This window comes from Mustela nigripes, chromosome 12, assembly GCF_022355385.1.
Source record: "Mustela nigripes isolate SB6536 chromosome 12, MUSNIG.SB6536, whole genome shotgun sequence".
In the NCBI taxonomy this organism is placed as follows: domain Eukaryota; kingdom Metazoa; phylum Chordata; class Mammalia; order Carnivora; family Mustelidae; genus Mustela; species Mustela nigripes.
In genome coordinates, this window is record NC_081568.1 from 23,924,934 (window position 1) to 23,944,372 (window position 19,439).

Here is a 19,439-nt window from a genome sequence, read left to right on the forward strand (position 1 = left end):
ATCTAAGCCATTCAGACTTCAATAAACTCCCTCCCAATCTATTAATGTGTAAGATTTTAGTATCATTGGACATCCATCTACTTGACACAATATATTATGCAGATGTATATCTTTAAACCATTAAGTTAAATATTCCATAATTCTTGGCTTACTCTTCTCCAACTCCTTTTCTGGAGCTGTACGTCAGTGATATGTGGTCACATGCATTCCTAAATGAAGTTATAGCGAAAGAACTGAAAATGGAAACGTAAATGTTGATATAAAAAGCTAGCCCTCCTTGAAAGAAACAGAAAGTCAGCGCTATCAGATAGAGAAATACATTTTTAGAAAAGATTAAAATTAAGCTATTTACATGTGTGGAACATAAAATGACAGTAGGATGTCCATGTAAATATGATGAATCCTTATCCAGAAAAGCTATTCCAGAGACATTTTGTAAGTGAAGGTATATGACAGAGTAATCGTTTCAAAGCACAATGTTACAAAGGATATATTTGAATTTATATCATGGACCTACTATAAAATCTGACTATGAAACAGTGGATAGCTTATTCATCATCTTTTATCTGAAATACTACAACTAACCACTAAAGATAGTAATACTAAGTCTGAGATGACTGAATAAATTCAATTTAAGTAGAAAGAAAAATACAAAGCCAGGTATGTAAAAAAGTACTCCTTAAAATATGTTTAGCTCTTATTGGCCTTGGTTTTTTCGCAGTAAAATGCTGATAAATGATATCCTAGGTTTTGTTTTAGTGAATAAATGGAATTCTTTATGTAACATATTCAGTCCAGTGGCTGGTACATAGTAAGTATGCAAATGCTACATTGTCACCTTTTTTCCTTTCTCCCTCACCTGAACTAGTTACTTAAATTGTTCAATAATAAAGAGATGTAGAAAGAAAAAAAGGCCAACAGCAAAACACTGGGTTAGACCTTACACTAAAATTTGAAAAATGAAGAGAACAAGCAAAAAAGTTAAAGAAGTCACAAAGGCAGGAGGAGAAAATCAGATGAGAAAAACAAATGGGAAGTGAAAAGCCCATGGATTTTATGAATAAGGGGCAGTCAACAATGTTAAGACAACAGAGAAATTCTGAGTGCTAAGAAAGAGGTATTGATTTTGCAATTTGAAATTTGCTGGTTTCTTCAAAGAACAGTTTTAATAGAATAGCAGAAAAAGAAATCATATTGTGTGGAACTGATGAAAAAATGGGAAGTAAGGACATAGTGATAAAAGAATGGGGGGAGGGGGAAGTGGGTAATTGCCTGAGGGTTGCAGAAACCAATGTGAAATGGGCTTTTTTTCCCTTAATAAGAAAAAAAAAATGTTCTACATGTTTATGGAATATAGTGAAATGATTGAATTAAGAATGAGAGAGGACAATAAGGAAAGGAGAGATCAAGAGCCATAGGTGAAGGCAGCCATTTAGGAAAGAAGCCACATACCTTTCTTCAAAATAGCCAGAAATGAGGAAAAAGGAAATGGCAGAATGATATGGTAGAGTTCTGAAGAGTCAAGGGTATGGTCACAGGAAGAAATTCTCACAAGGAAGAGACAGGCTACAGAAATACACCCTAGATGACTGATCTTTTCAGTGAAGTAGCCAGTAAATTCATCTCCAAAAGGGTTAAAAGAGCAATTCTTTCTTCTGTGGGAGCTCATGGTAAGTAGAAGAAAACCTAACTGATCTCTGTACTTCATCACATAGGAAAGTAGTTGCATACTTGGCATTCAAAAATAATAGCTGAGCTGAAATGTGTGTTTGGGTCTTGAAGAGAGTGGAAATGGTTTGGAAGGGCCAAATGAAAAAGCAAAAAACAAAAAAAGAGGAATGAATTGAAGACATATGCACACACAATTGAAGAGTTTCAGTGACAGCTCAATTGAAGTTAGAGAACATAAATTTGGAGTGAACCCAGTCTTAGGAGATAAGTCCTATTTTAAATCCTAAGGGAAGCTTGGTAATGAAATCCATTAAGAATACACTACCCAATTGAAAGTCGAAAAGAAGATTAGGGAAGACAAATGTAATTACCCGAATTGTAATTTGGTCAAGACACCAAGGTTAATAACATTCCTCCTTTTTCAAAAGTTGCCATGAATTTTTTAATACCTTATAATGGCCAGTGTCACAATTCTTATTTCTTATACAAGAGATGAACTCTGATATGCATTTTTAAGTATTAAGCATGTATATTAGGGATATATACCCAGCATTACACAGGCACATACATTTGTACCTATACAAATATTAGAGAACAAATATTTTTCAATTAGATTAAGTGCTTGGATAGAAAATAGCTGTTTCTTTCTATTACAAATTTGACAAAAGGTTGTGATTAAAACTGGAATCTATCATGATAGTTTAAGGCAAAGATCATGTTTGGGCTACAATACTGTTTGGAAGTTAAGAGCATGGTCATTAGACCTCAGCCAGACTCCACCACCACCAAGTTATGTATCCTCTATAAACTCACCTTTTCACTGTAAGGCAGAGAAACAAATCATGTCATATGACAGGGATTCTGAACAATAAATAAGATAAAGCATGTACAATGCTTAACACAGATGATAAATTCTCCATAAATATAAATTATCATATTACCTACTATTAACAGTTTTAATTTAATGCTCTTTGATCCCAAGTATCAGCAATAATGGAAAGCAATGTTCAGAAAATACCATCATCCTTTAGTTTATCAGAATATAAAACAACCATCTGAGCCTTATGTATTTATTACGGTAAACTTCTCTGGTACACATGTATATTTCCTGACATAAATTTTGACTTACTTGCATTTATATAATGATTCACTTTATAAAGGGATTCTATCATTTGTTTAAATTTGAAGACAATGTTGAAATGTTATTAAACATTAAGCCTACCTAAAAGTTCTGTGAATCTTTAATATACCTTCAGAAACTTTCTCTTCTGAGTAAATTATATTTCTGTTTGACAAATACATAGTCCCAAAAGTATATGACACCTTAAAAAAATAAACTATATATATAATATTATTTGAATAAATTTCAGTAATATATTATACTTAACTTTTGTTTCCGAAAATAAAAACATGGTAATTCAATTCTATAATCACACATGGCACTTGATTTTACTATTAAAAAAATACAGTAAAGAAAACTAACTTTTGAAAAACTCCCTGGATGATAAAGGTGATGGAGATTTGAAAGCAATACCACCCAATAAACTTAACATTGTAATTACCCTTTCCTCCTATAGTGCCTTTAAAGGAAAAGTAAAAGGAAGTGTTTAAGAAATAAATAAAATGTGTAACCTATGCCTTTATCAACTTAAAGCCCATATCCAAATATTTTAATCATAAGTCAATTTCTAAAGAGTTTAAACAAAAATGCATTTCATTAGCCTCAGTAAATGGGAAACCTAGGATGGAGTTATTTTAGAGATTATTGAATCCGTGCGTGTATGTGTGCACACACGCACACACATGTACATATGTGTTTCTTTTATCTGCTTGGTTTCTCCCCATTTTCTGCACTGTTACCTGCATTATCTGTGTTGATCTTACTGTTTCTTATTGAAGAATTGAAGAAAATGGCTGAAAACAGCTTTAAACTGACATGAATTCAGTTGGAGAACCTATAGTTCTCGGGGCCTTTATACACATCCTTGGGATCCCCTTGTGTTGGGATTTGTGTCCATTTCTGGGCTAAGAACTCTGAGCAGAATTGTGGAGTTTTGGCTACTAAGTATGTGTCACATGCTCACCTGTATGCTGGTAGAAGCTGAAAAAGTGTGATGAGTAACTACACAAACCAGGACCCTACTGACAAGCGAGGAGACAAGCTTCAAAACAAAAGGCAAAAGGAGTCCTGGGGACTGAAAAATGGAAATAGGAATGGTGTACAAATAAAATGAGCAGCTAAATCAACTTTCTGATGAGATTCCATTAAATACAGATGGTCCCCAACTTACGATGGTTCAACCTGCATTTGGGGGTTTTCTTTTTTACTTTATGATGATACAAGAGTGACATGCATTCAGTGGGAACTGTACTTTGAATTCTGAATTTGGATCTTTCCTGGCCTAGCATGCGTGGTACGATTCTCTCTCATGATGAAGCCAGATCAGTGAATGGCAGCTGCTAATCAGCCGTGGGATCACAAGGGTACACTTACAAGCTTTCTGGCCCCAAACAAACTTTCTGTATTTCACTTTCTTTATATTATCCAATAAATTGCATGGGATATTCAACACTTTTTTTATAACAGACTTTTATTAGATTATTTTGCCAAACTGTAGGCTAAATGGTCTTAGCATGTTGAGTGTAGGCTAGGCTAAGCTATGATGTTCAGCAGGTTAATTGTATTAAATGCATTTTCAGTTCCATGGGCTTCTTGGAACATATCCTATCAGAAGTCAAAGAAGTTCTGTAAAGAAGCATGGAATTACAGAAAATGTTACATGAAAATAAGTATGTTTTGCACAGTAGGTTATGCCCTGGAGTCTAGGCCCTTGGCTCACTTTGTGTAGGACTTTGTTCAAATCACTGACTTTCTCTATAACTTAGTATCCTCATTTATAAAACTAGGATACTGAGTGTATCTTTATGGTACCCACTAGATTCAAAACATTTCAGTGTTTAATAAGTTAACGGGTACGTTTCTCGGATATTATCGATTTAAAAAGAAGCAGTAGAAGAAAGTGAATAGGTAATTGGTGGGGTCACAAAGACCTACATCTTAGATCTCTCATTCAGTAGTTGTATAAACTTGTACAAAGAAGCAGTTTCCTCTCCTGTCAATGGTGATGGGCATAACAGCAAGAGCATCTACCACTGCAGAGCAGTTCCAATGAATACAGAAGATGACTATAGTGCCTGCCATAGAAACACTACTTAATAAATGTCATTTTTTTATTCCTGATATTATTATTTGTTATTTTTATACTCCTCAGAAAAGATTTTGCACATTTCTCATTGGGCCCACGTCTAAATACTTGACATTTTTGTTTGAATATAGAAAATAAAAAGTCACCCTTCAACCAATTCCTGAGTTCAGCTGGTGATGAATCAAAAGTGAAGTGTTTTTAAATAACCTGCAGCAGCATTTGAAATTTACAAAAAGCCAAGGTTCAATTCCATTTAGAGTATTTGGAATACAATTCTTCTATTCGGACTAATTTTGGGGTCATAGAAACAAGTATTTTGTTGCTTCCTGCTCTCTGTTCCTTTGTCCCTATAGATAGGGCCGTGGGAAAAATGTAACAGTCATTATAGACAATTCTCCATAGAATGATGCCATTAAAAGAATTCTTATCAGAAAATGACACTTAACTGACATGAGAAGTTAAATACTATTTTATGTTGAGTGGCTATCACCAGCATTTGGAAGACTTAATTAAAGAAAAGTGCATTTCTTTTTGAAAAAGCACTTATTAAACACACTAAATTCAAAATGATCTTCAGGTAATTGTAGAAAGAGGAATGGAGAACTATCTGCAATTTTTATTATATCTACTGATGCAACATTCTATTTTATTGGTGGTTATCATGGGATATGAATGTTACTGAATAGAGAAACCAAAGAGAAAAAAAAATGAATGAACAAATGGATGAATAATGTATCACAATTGCCTATTTTTTAAATTCTCAGAGAGGAGGATTGATAACTCCCTTTAGAATCTAGTTCAATATTCATATTTATGTGTAAAGATATGAATTTAAGCCAATATTCACATGTATCAACAGATAGACCACATAAATATTTTAGCTGAATATCTAAGGGCTAAATGTTGAAATCGACATTTATCCAAAACCAACACCGAAGCCAAACATCTCCGTCATAGAACATATTATATGAACTGTGGTATCAGAGTAAATCTAAAATGAAAATCAAGTAAGCAAGAAAGGGAGAACAATTCAAAACATCTAAATGTAGCCATATGATGGATTAATTCACAGCTTTAAAACATATTGGCAAATCTCAGAAATATTATATTGAGCAAAAATGAAGCATAATGCTACAATTATGTGATGAAGTTTACATGCATTTTATGAAACAGAGGCAATACATATAGTTCATTAAGTCCCAGTGGTCAGATTAATTTAAAATATAGTTACCTCTGGTGAGTGAAAGAGGTTAACAGGGATTGGTGAAGGATTGAAAATCAAACTTTACTTTTAAAATTATTGTATTAAAAATGGACAAAAATGGCAGAGTGATGGGTTAACAGATATATAACACATTACCTTTGTTATTTTCTAAATGTTTTAGATCTTCAAGTAAAACCCAAAGAACTGATTCAGAATAAGTTCACCTCTCTAGTTTTATATTTTAGAAAGGGTAATATGACTGTTCAAAGATTCTCTACTAATCTCTACTTCCACTACTGGCAAATTGCAGAGTCTCCAAATTAAATGACGAATAATTTACAGCAAGTATAAACAAATTATGTTGCTGTTTCTTTCCAGCGGGTTTAAGAAAAAAAATCCTAATTTAAAAATGAAGTTAAATTTCTCATGACTCATAAGACTCAGAGGAGACTGAGACTACGTCTGTGTATGTGTGATTAAGGAAAAATAGAAACTAAAGCTGTAGAAACAGCAAAGGAATGACTAAAATTTTTGAATACCAAACCCACTAATCTTTAAAAATTAAAATGCTTTTAGATAACAATGACTACATTGCATGTGTTTTTATTTTTCTGAACAATGAGCATATTGAGAGTTGTAAACATTTTGTTTAATAACTTTGACTGATGTTGAGATGTTGCATAGACGTTCTACTCTATACATATTGAGATTTTTCTTTGTCATTCAGCTATCTATAATTTGTTTGATGACTCTCTAGCTCTATGCATTACACAGCTGGCCAATCGGGCAAACACAAAGGTCAGATTAGCTTGGGATTCCTAAAGTTTCCTCGAATCATTTTTATACTTTATTCATGTATAGTCAAAAGAAAACATACAGGTTTATAAGATGTTTTTCATTTCTTCTAAATGTGTTACATTGTGAAAATTTTCATGTTCAGTCACTATTTTGGAAATGACTATCCAGAAAGCATTAAATGTAATCTTGAACATCATGTTCCATACCAACTACTGGAGAAACAAATACACACTCCACATACATGTATGCAGCTAACCTTAACGATAACAGTTCTTTCTATTCCAAAATCATCCCCATATTGAGTAGTATCTCTGCAGTGCTTCACATATTGCTAATTGCTGTTTAGACAATATTACTGTTGACCCACCTCCACTATAATGACAAGCAACTTCTTAATTTTGAATCTTATATTCCAGGAGATTTCAGATATAATAATTTGAGGTGAAGATGCAGATTTTAACATTACAAACTCACTTAGGGTTTTTGTGGTTATAAAAATAGACATGCTTAGCTGTATTGTATATGTATTACTTACTAATCAATGACTCCCAATAATGCTTTTGATTCTTTATTGAACAATAACCCTTCTCCATTGTTTCAAATACTAAAAACTGCTGCCTGAGAGGCAGTTTCTTCTCAGGTGTAATTGGGTAGCGTGCAGCAGGGTGATCTACTGTGGAAATGGAATAGCATATACACTGGTGATACACACTTTGGAGATCAGTTTGGTAGGAAAAGGTTGTTGGGGCCAAGGAAGTCCAGTGAAATATAAGCCCCCACCTAAAATCCCTGGAGATACAGGGAGCTAAGATGGGCTTTCACTTTTGGTGGAAAGGGTATGCAAGGTAATTTTATGTATACCTTACTAGTTCTATCACCTCAAGCAACCCAAGAATTTGGGGATATCTAGGTGGCTCATTTCTGAGTTACAGTATTTCTTACATTAAATATGTCTTGGTCTTAAAATTATGTCTTATTTATTTATTATGTATTTTTTAATGCTTATACATGGGAGATTTTGCCCAAATCCTCAGTATTTTACAACCAACCAGCAACTCTTCAGAAGGATATTACGTTTTTAAAAGCTCAAATGTTTCCTTGCTATGCCACAAACTTTGTCTTTTACTAACACAAACTCTGAGGAAAGCCATGTTTATATGTAGGCAAGAAAAAATTTCTTGTGTTGATTGGAATCTTCCAAGGAAAATCCCACTCAGAAAATACAATTTTCTCCGTCTACATACCAAAATGCTTAAGAATATTTACTTATTTGGATTCATCATGGTCCTCTGTGAGAAGCCTCTGTTAAACTTCAAATACCCCAGGAAGAAAAAAGAAAGACACGACAATAGTCATACGCCATAAAAAATCTGACCATCAGAGTAGACACTAGTTGGCCATGTTAAAGGTTTAACATGATGGCAAAATCCAGGCATGAGTAATATGTGAAAAATCAATTAGAATGGAACATATGGTTACTCAAATACAGAGATGAAACAGACTTAAACAATTGCAAGAAGGAAATGACTGTGAACTTTGATATGAAGATGAAACAAATAACTGGATTCTTCAGTTCTAAAAAGTGAAGGGGGATCATGTTAGATGCTATATACATTCGTGCACTACTGTTTAAGGGAATTGTTTTTCCCTTCATCAAACACCAAAATATGAATAGAAAACAGACCTCCTTAGAATTAGGATAAGGGACTATTAAGATAAAAGGATTTATTATCTTAAGCAAGAAGTGTTGTAGTCAGAAATACAAATGAAAACCAAATAATTTGGGCAAATTTATGAATGTTTAAATGATAAATTGCCAGTAAGTGCACAGAACCTTGAGACAACTGCAGGCCCCCTAGGCAGGGCAGAACCAGGGGTAATTTATAAATCATTTTTGACAAGTAAACTATGGAGAAGATTAATGTTAACACAGATAGCAATCCCCATGCCTCTATAAACAGTCAAGGAATGAGAACTCCTCCTTTTAGGATTAAAAAGAGGATTTCTCTTTTTAAAGACTGAGCTTTATAAAAAGGAATCAAAATCACCTGAAATTTATCATAAGGCCCGCCATGATGACCTAAGGGATTCCCAATATTGTAAAGGCATTCCATATTTTCCAATACTCTAAATCTTTATTGCGCACATGCAATGTATTATTTCTATATCACGCACAATAAGCGAGACACACAAGATTTCCGTATTTGTTGAGCTTATGATATATAAGAAAGATAATCAAGAAGAAATTTGATTATCTGTTTTTATTATATTGCTCTTCTAGCAATACTGACTTAAGAGAAAGGCACATTATTCTCCAGAACCGAATAACAGGAGTAAAGAGCATAGAGGAGGTGGGCAGTGTGGGTTGACTTCCTGCTCCAAGTGAAATGTGACTGAAATATAAACAAAAATAAAGAATAATCCAATACATGAAACTAGGACAGGTACGTTTCAAACTAGGTAAGAATTCTGAAGAAGTAAACAAAGTTTACTGTGACCGCGGTTTCTTACCACAACAGGGACTGATAGGAGTGAAGGTGGAAAAGGTCTACGTTGGGGCCTTTTAAAATCATCCTAACAAATCAGGCTTTTTTTTTTTTTTTTCCTTTGAAGGGTAGTAAAAATAAATTGAAGGGATTTCACTAGGAGAGTTAGCTTTGATTTTGGAAAGGAAATTCACCAGCAGAAGAAATCTTGGATTAAAACTGGAGATTGGAAAAGCAGTTGGCAGGCTATGGAAGGAGTCTAAATCTAAAATAATAATTGTGCCTCATTACTTGATGGTGATGGTAAGGGTGGAAAGCCAAATTGGAAAGACAGGTTATGGTGACTCACTGGGAAATAAGTGAGGGAAAGAAAAGGGTTAAGAAGGACTCCCAGGGTACCCCCTGGACAAGAGGGGGTTGCTGACACCCTGCTGTGAATTAGGAAGCGCACTGAAGTAGCACAGTCGACCTCCCAAACCCTGAGAGGGGGCGGTGGGGTTGGAGTAGTTTGTGGAGATGATACCTTGATTTTAGGAAACTCTGAGTTCCAGGTAACAGAGACACCTCCAGTTAAAAATATTCTCTAGGTGGGGCATCTGGGTGGTTCAGTTGGTCAAGCCTCCCTCCAACTGTTTCTATTTATTTATTTATTTATTTATTTATTTATTTATTTATTTTTAAGAATTTTATTTTTTGACAGACAGAGATCACAAGTAGGCAGAGAGGCAGGCAGAGAGAGAGGAGGAAGCAGGCTCCCTGCTGAGCAGAGAGCCTGATGTGGAGCTCCATCCCAGGACCCTGAGATCATGACCTGAGCCAAAGGCAGAGGCTTTAACCCACTGAGCCACCCAGGCGCTCCTCCCTTCAACTCTTGTTTTCAGCTCAGGACGTGATGTCAGGGCTGTGAGATGAGCCCCGCGTCAAGCTTTGTGCTCAGCACCAATCTGCTTGTCCCTCTCCTCCAGCTCTCTCTCTCTCAAATCAAGAAATACAATTTTTTAAAAGAAATGTTCTCCAGGCAGTTTGCTGTATGGACTTAGTGAACAGAAGGAAGCTGTGTCAGCCAGCCAGGGAACAGATGTTTACCGACAGCCTACTGTGTGCCAGGAACTATTTAGCGTTGTGTTGATACAGCCAAGGGGCTTTATTCTCGTGCATGTAGGGTCTGGCTACAGGTACATATACCAAACTGGAGGGGGAATGGGTTGCCTAAAAATAAGTCCCCAGTTTAGAAGACCCAAACAAGCCTACACATTCACGAGCAACGTGCAAAAATAATTTAAAAAGATAGTTTTTTTTTTTCCTTACCAAATACGGTAATCTAGTAATAACTGATAAAAGACAGTGACTGAAAGTTTAAATGTGATTTAAATGTCAGTTACTAGTGACCTTGGTGTGAGCTGAGCAGGGGAAGGCCGGTGAAGAAGCTAGAAGAGTCTGTTGGGGACAGGGTTGGAGGTGAAAAGATGCAGAAAATGTTTTCCCATTTGGGAGAAGGACAAGACGGGACAAAGAACAAGAGAAGCTACAGCAGTCCCTGTGGGAAGAGGAAGCATCCATAGGGGAATTTTTTTTTTTTTTTTTTTAAGAGAGATACTGTTTAAATGTTACTGGGAGGGAGCCTCCTGGGAGGGAGCCCACTGAGTGAATATCTGTAAAACTGCCGTTGGTCCACAGTCTGAAATAAGATAGGAGTCTATTCCCTAAAACAAGAAGCTCAGGGTCATACCCCCTTAGCTGAGGTATATATATTAGTAAAGGAGAATGTCCTCATGATTCCCATTCAATGCATAGCCTCTTAGATACCAAATATAATTTAATGAAGGCCATTAAAGGCTAATAAAGTTCAGCCACTGTCAAATGCAAACTGAACATGTGAAAGGTCTTAACAATGACTTAAATCACCCCACATAACTTTGGTATTAGCCAAGTCATTTTGTCCTCCAAACTTTAGGCTTTTCTTGTTTATATTTTATCACAATACCTTAGCCTTCTAAAAATTATTTTCTCCAGTTATATTAATTACTTGAATTTCAAACGAAGTCCAAAAAGCCACTTAATGGCACTAAAGTTAAGGGAAAAGGGAGAAGATAAACTGTTTTGGCACTCTGTCTTTCTTTAAAGCCTGGCTTTGGGCCTTGTTTTAAAAGATATCACCGAAGGTCTCATCGTATTTCTTCCTGTATTCAATAAACGGTTAAGCGGTCACACATTCATTACGCCATAAGCCGCACACAGATGCAAATGGACACCATTTATAATATTTTACAGTGTTTTGAAGTTCCAAGCCCATCTAGAATGATAAAGACCTGGAAAATGTTAACCCACCTCAAAGTCTCTTTTTTATTGCATTCTTTAATAGATTGGTGCAATTTCTTTGCATGCTATAAAAGTCAGGAAAGTATTTCCATGGTATTAAATGGTAACACATGGAGACCATTTCGTTTTTAAGAAGAATGTTCTCTACTTTGTGATTTGTGTTTTTTAATGCCCTTTTCCTTCCTCTTTGTTCTTTCAGGGACAGTTTGATTCAGAGTAATGGAGCGGTGGAAATTAAATGAGTGTGCATGAAGTCCAATGAACTCAGTATACTGCTTATCTTGTAACTATACTTAATCTAAATAACCTTTTTTATGCTCTGCTGGAATGGCATTTTCAAAAGGCTATATAGTAGTAAATGAGAGTATATGTCAGTAAGGATTTGCTAGACAAATCAGATCTCACAGAGAAGTATATCTATCCATTACTATTTAATACACACTTCAGTTTGAAGGACAATTTTTGCGTGTGTGATCAGACCATTAACATTTACTGTCATTTGGGCTATGTTTTCTAACTTTTCTACTTTCCCTTTTTATTTTAATTTCATTTACTTTTTATTTATTTTTTCCAAGGGAGGTCTTCAGACCGAAATTGCCTCCGAAAGGAAGAATGAAGTGATTTATATATGCACAAGTCATTGGCTCAGTTTTTTTTACCAGATGTACATTTTCGGAAGTAAAAGATTTCTAAGGGATAATGTCAACACAAATGGCAGTATGCTGGAGAGAATTTCACCCGCGTACAATAAAACACATGGCAGGCACATCCTTCGATAACAACATTTACCTTCTTTTCATTGATATAGCTTTCCTTTATTATGATGTTGGAAGGAATGATTTACTAAATAAGATTTAGAAAACAGCTTTCCTATCCTAGCTATTGCCCTTTCTTTTGGTCTTTCATGGAGAATGCTTAAGTTTGTGCTTGAGACACCATATATGTGTAAGTAAATTATCTTGTAACACTTTGTTTCTTCTGATAAAGCAAACCTTAAGGTGCATTTGGGCATTTAGGCTATTCCTCTACTTATGGTGAAGAGGACTGTATCTTCATCTTATCCTACAACATCAGGCAGTGCTCTCTCCCCGCCACAAAGCTTCACAACATTTTGTCTGAGACACAGTCAATGGTGAGACCTACCCACAGGCTGCCTGATTTCTGTGAAGCAAACATCCTCCTGCCTGCTGTCCTGTGTGCCTGCTTGTTCCACTTGCCCACTGTTTGAGGCTGCCTAAGAGTGGAGCCAAGAAATTGTATTTTAGTAAGGTCTCCCATAATTCTGATATTCAATAAAGTTTCGGAACAATTGGTTACTATTCTCATCTATTTGTTTGTTAGTGAAAATCCACATGAGTTTTTTTTTTTCAAAAAGAAAACTTCTAATTACATAAACTATATCCTTTGCTCATAATTAAATAGTATTGAATTGAATTAAAAAATTACACAATTTAAAAACCAAATCACTTGATAATTCAAAGGTGCCATGTAAATCTTAAAGAGGAAATCAAAGCTGCAATTATAGACTCTAATATTAAAGAACTGTGCCATATATTAAAATTTACAGAATGCAAACAAAACAGCATTTAAATTAATAGTTAAAACTATCAACGTTTTAGTTATTAGACTAGAAAGAAATTAAAAATTGAACTAAACTTTCAACTCAAGAATTTAGAATAAGAACAACAAAATAATTCCAAGAATAGCATGAATTAAAAGTAGAGTTAATGAATTAGAAAACAATTAAAAATACAATTATAGAAGAGAATAATAAAACAGAGTACTCTTTGGAAAATCTAATAAAGAAAGACAATATAAACACACAGAGAAATTAAACTAAACCTTCTAACAGAAAAAAGAGAATGCCACACTAATATATTGAAAAAATAACATAAAATGGACTTTTTTGGAAAATATATATAAACAAAAGTAACTCTTTAAGACAAAGATCTGAAAGACATTAAGAAGATTTTGACCTATGAGTTTGCTCCAAAAATATAGCTAGAAACAAAAACTTTTATCAATGACTTCTTTTAAACTCTTCAAAAAACTGTAGTTCAAGAATTCCAAAACTTACAAGAATATAAGCTTTGAGATTTACTTCACTAGTGTTTGACACCACCATCTAACAAGAGAACTCAATGACAGGAAATCTCAGTCCTAGACTATCCAACTATTACATTAAATTAATATTAATAAACATCATGACTAAGTTGACTTTATTTCAAGGTTGTCTGAAATGCAATATACTTGCTATTATCATCTATCTCAGCAGGTAAGAAAAGAAAAACTTAATCATCTTGTTAATTGATGAAGGGTCCTATAATAAAAATAATTTTAAATAAAAAAAATTCCAACATCTCAGAATTTGTTATCAAATATATACAGACCACTTACTATACAGATCTTAAATCAATAACTAACAGTATGTTTAACTCGTAACATAAATATACTCCTAAAATAAGAATGTCTACTAATACTTTTATTATTCAATATACTTTAAGAATTTGTAGTCAGGATAGTGAGACTAAAATGAATAAAGTTTACATTGGGCAGAGAAAGAGATAACTTCATCATTATTCTTAAGAGATTGATTTGCCACTTTGAAAACTCAAGAAAATCAACTAGAAATTATCGTAATTTCTAAGAAAGTTTTGTGAGCTGACTAGAGACAGTATAACACCACAGCAAGTCAACAGATTTTCTGTTTATGATATGAAATATTTTAAATCACATTTTATATTATGATTTAGAAATCCTAATAAATTTTAATACATTTAAGATAGTAAGTACATATACAAAGAGAACAAAAAGATTGATCACAGGAACAAAATGAAAAGATGAGGCATTCATAAAAAAAGAAAAGAAGGAAGGAATGGAGGGAGGAAGACAGGAAGAGAGCAAGGAAGGAAGGAAGGGTCAAGTGAGGGAAGGAAGAGGCTCATAAACTAACCTTGGTATCGAACATTAATCGGTATATGTTAGAAACAATATTTTAAATAAAAGACAAGGAATGAATATATAATATGTGTTACTGAAAAAATTTACTAACCCCTTCAACGAAATGAACTGAAGATAGTATCTTTTTTAAACTGAGAGAAAGGGGCACGGGGGTGGCTCAAGCAGTTAAGTGTCAGCTCAGGTCATGATCTCAGGGTCCTGAGATCAAACCCTGTATCCAGGCCAGTGTTGGGCTCCGTGCTCAGTGGGGAGTCTGCTTGAGTCTCTCTCTCTCTCTCCTGCCCCTCCCCTTGCTCATGCTATTGTTCACTCACTCTCTAAAATAAATAAATCTTTAAAAAATAAATATAAAAGATAAAACAAAATAAAATTGAGAGAAAACATCCATGTTTGATTGATATTAAAACACCATAAAATGCTTTATTTATATCAAATACCATAAAGTGATTGATATAAAAACACTCTCAGTTTTTAATTTAGACAATGAATATAAAGGATTTAGCAGAGTAACTTTTCCATAATAATAGTAGCAAATATCTAATAACAACAATTAGGCAGTTCCTGAATACTTATAACTCCTCAGGCTCTTTGCTATCAAGGATATTTGTTTTTTCAATGTTGAGGAATAGTCAACTCTTCCTTCCTGTTTTTTCCCACTGATTCTATCTCTATGGTTAGAATTACCCTAATGAAAGCATGATTCATCTGAGGTCCATTAAATTCTAACTTTTCAATTATCTCTACCACCACCACCCCAATGAAAGCCTCTCTTGTGTGAGGATGACATACTCACACTATGATCCCACCTGGCCTTCTTAAATCCATTCTCCAAGTTCCATCCAAATTATTTGAAAAGTATTTCAGCCTTTCATAATTTCATTTCAGTACCTCTTTAATTATTGTCTACCTCTTCTTGCCTCAAGCTGAAACTCTGTTGCCTGAAATTAACACAATCACCACACATAAAATATTATTTCTCGTCATTTACTTGAAAAGGGCTTTTTTTTTTTTTTCCCCAGCTAAAACAAACCTCATCCAGCCCCTCAGCATGTCTAGCTTTTTTGTAAGTCAGTACCTCTGACTGTTTTCCCATCACCGCCCCATTTTTCCCCCTCTGCCTACATAAAATGGTCATTTCCTTTTGGCATTCCATATACACATTATCCCTTAGACTGTTCCATAGCATAGGGATAGCCTCCATCTCTGAAACTGACACTTACAATGTGACATCTCTTTATAAATGTAAGCTTGTTTGCTCACCCAGATTGCAAATTCCCTCTAAAATGTCCAAAATAATGATGTACAAATAATACTCATTAATATTTGCTCAATAATTATATAATTGAAAGGATAAATCCAATTGAATGCCTAGGAGGATGAAAAGTTGTACTGGGGGAAAAAGGGGGGGGTAAGTTCATAACTAATTATGTAAGTGTTAATGAAAAGAAAGAATTGATATCCTCTTCAAAGGATTGAATTCTGGAAATTCACTTCTAATAATTAAGAAGGCATAAAAATAAGAAAGCAAGAATTGTAACTGAAATATCCTCTCATTCAAACCACAAAAACTATTTTTAATGACATAATCTCCAGAAATTATTTTAAATATAAAATATAACCAGAAACTCACTCATAAACAGACCTTTGCTAAATGAATTTTCAGAATCCTTTAAAATATGGGTATTTCATAGGCGTTTGAAATATAAATCCTACAAACATTCATTTCTACTTCTCCTCCCTGTTATTATCATTTCTTTTTTAAAAGATCTCTGGCTGAGTTAATTTATTCTTGATGGTGGCACTGAGTGAATTGGCAGCCAAAACAACAACAGGGAATTCTAAGCCAAGGTACATCAGCTTTCAAAAGCACAGAAAACCCTTGAAAGATGCAGGTCCATGAAGAGATAGAAAACAAAGGAACAGCCCCTGGAATTCATTCTCATTTATTTCATTGACTTGGTAAAAATTCTTCCCTCTAATGACTTTTTAATTAATTGGATTATGCATTGTTTGTATAAGTTTTACATAAAAGGAAAATTCATTTTGAAAAGTGCCCTGTTATATATAACTTATTATATAATCTAATTCAATGTTGGCAGCCTGATTCTGCTTGATTGATTGATTGATTGACCGGTTAAATATGTGATGTTTGTACTTTAACATCACAATATGGTGAAAAGATACTTAGCTTTTTTTCTCCTTTGCCCTCCCCTGGAACATGCTTTCTTAAAGGACTCATTCTATAGAGAAATCAAAAGAATAAGTCTGTTTTTAAAAATCCATGTTTCATTAAAATCAACTTAAGCTTTAAGATGTTCAAAAATGTAATGGCTATTTCTTAAGAAAGCCCAGATTTTTAAAGTAAAGATGGAAAAGCAAAACTGAAACAAATAATTTCCCTTCTTCTTATTGTTATCAAGTGAGTAAGAACAGAAGCAGTAGAGGGAAAAGAACCCATAATTCAATATTAACAACCACACAACCATTCAACCTCATGCCATAAACCTTAGAAACTATTAGAAAGTTATGGCATAGTGTTGTCTATATACTACTCTAGTCCTGTACCCAACAAGCAGTACTGAGGATTGAACAGGAAGTGAAAATAACCTGAGAATTATTAATACCCCCATCGCTGCCTCATAAACACACACAGACACATGCACACAACACCACCACCACCACAGTACACAGAAGAAAAAAGAGACCAAGTGTAACAAGTAAGAAAAACACAGGGCAAAAACAGCATGCGCAGACAGAGTAGTTTAGCGAGGCAGGGAAAGTGGCCGTGATAAGCTACTCATCTGTTTTCTGCTGAAAAAAAAAAAAAAAAGGAAATGTATGAAGAAAGAAAAAGATTATGTGAACTTAGGAACCCTAGAAATCAACTGTTATGCATTTAAAGATCTATTTTTTAGTATTTTTGTTTTAACTCGGATTTATCAATTTTTACTTATTTATTTCAAGAATCTATTTGTTTTATATTTATAATGTTCTAAAAGAAAATGTTTCTTTTTTTGGAGTGAAATATCTGATATTTTTATTCTTGAATTCCGAGTAGTAATTTGTCTTCTTAATTCCTAGCAGCTGTCGAAGTGCCTGATATATATAAAAGATAAATACATTTTTTATTGTGTTACGTTAGTCATAGCATAGTTTTTATTTAAGAAATAAGTCTAAGAGAAATTTTAAGGATAGCTAAAGATGACTACTTTGGACAGAATAAACATTACTTTCAGGTTTTCATCCTGTACTTCACAAACAAAATTTTAATTCTCAGTAATACTTTTTGGTTTGAGCATTCTAAGACAAAAGGTAAAATTTTGATTCTCAGTAATACTTTTTGGTTTGACCATTCTTAGACAAAAGGTAAGGGCTAGGTCTGACGCTGGACTTCTTAAGCATTTCTATCATAATCTTAAATTTTTGAAGCAACTCTTGTAGATTATCAACATGCCCCCAGATGTAAGGATGTGAGGAACACTTTGGTGAATAGGAAAGACGAATGAAGCAAATCAGATCTCTAGGACTTGCTTTTTCTCTCTGAGTAGGAAGACCATGAATATGAAACACCATTAAAAATTAAACAAAAGCCTCATTTTATGATAAAAAAAACTAATAAGGTAAACCAGTTACAAAAGTTTAAGACTTTTCAAAACACAAGAATATAATTGTATAATAAATTGTTAAGCATGTATAAATAACACTAGAAGATCTTGGGATTATTTCACTCATCATAATTATTTATGGAAAGTTATGGTTATTAATAGCTGAAAATCTTGCCAACATTAAGGAAACAGCTATGATATTAGAGTATAATATAAAGTTATTACCATAACTCTTTAGAGGGATAATTTTGTATGAAATTGCTCTTTAACTCTCAAAATATTAGAAATTGAGTTATTTGAGTGATAGTCTAAAAAAGATGCACTACAGTTTTAAATGACCAACTGCATGTTTGAATAAACATACATAAAATGCATGCATCTCAATATGAAAATTGAATAGTATTAGTTATTACATATATAAAAATGTGTGTATCTCAATATGGCAATTATAAGCAGCTGTGAATTGAAAACATTTATGAGAATCTTTAGAAAATCAAAACAGTAAAGAATCAAATATCTTCAGAAATACGCTATTATCCATCAAATAATTCCACAGGTTTTAAGCAGATGTTCTTTTCTGATCATTTATAATATAAAAATAAATAAAACAGGCATATATTATATTGCAGGAGATGAGCAAACAGGACATCAGCTGAACATGTGTGTATACATGTACACATATGTGGACATGTGTGCATATATGTCCACATGTACAAATGAAACAAAGTGAAGGGTAAGATGGTACTACTGAGGTCTGTCATCTATCAGTATGGGGAAGAAGTAAAATGAAAGCATTCTACCAGATAATCTCTAATATTTCTATAGTAGCCATGTATAGCAACAGTTTTGAAATGTACACTTTGAAAGATCTGAAATGGAAAGAAAATCATATTTACAACATCAAACCCTTCTGTGGCTCAGATTATATTAATTACACTCTTTCCTTTCTGAATGAGTTTCTATTGCATGGCCTATTAAAGCTTCCTCTAACACTGTAATTAATGCTCTGCTTAATATTAATCTGGACTATTCAACATATCATCCTGGGTAGATTTTGGTTATAAGTTCTATTGACACATGCATTTCCTACGCAATAGCTTCCTATTTTGTCTTCTTGCCTCACGTCTCCTGCTTTTGATCAACACACCCACTAGTCTACTGCCTATTATATACAAATAGTACATCCTAA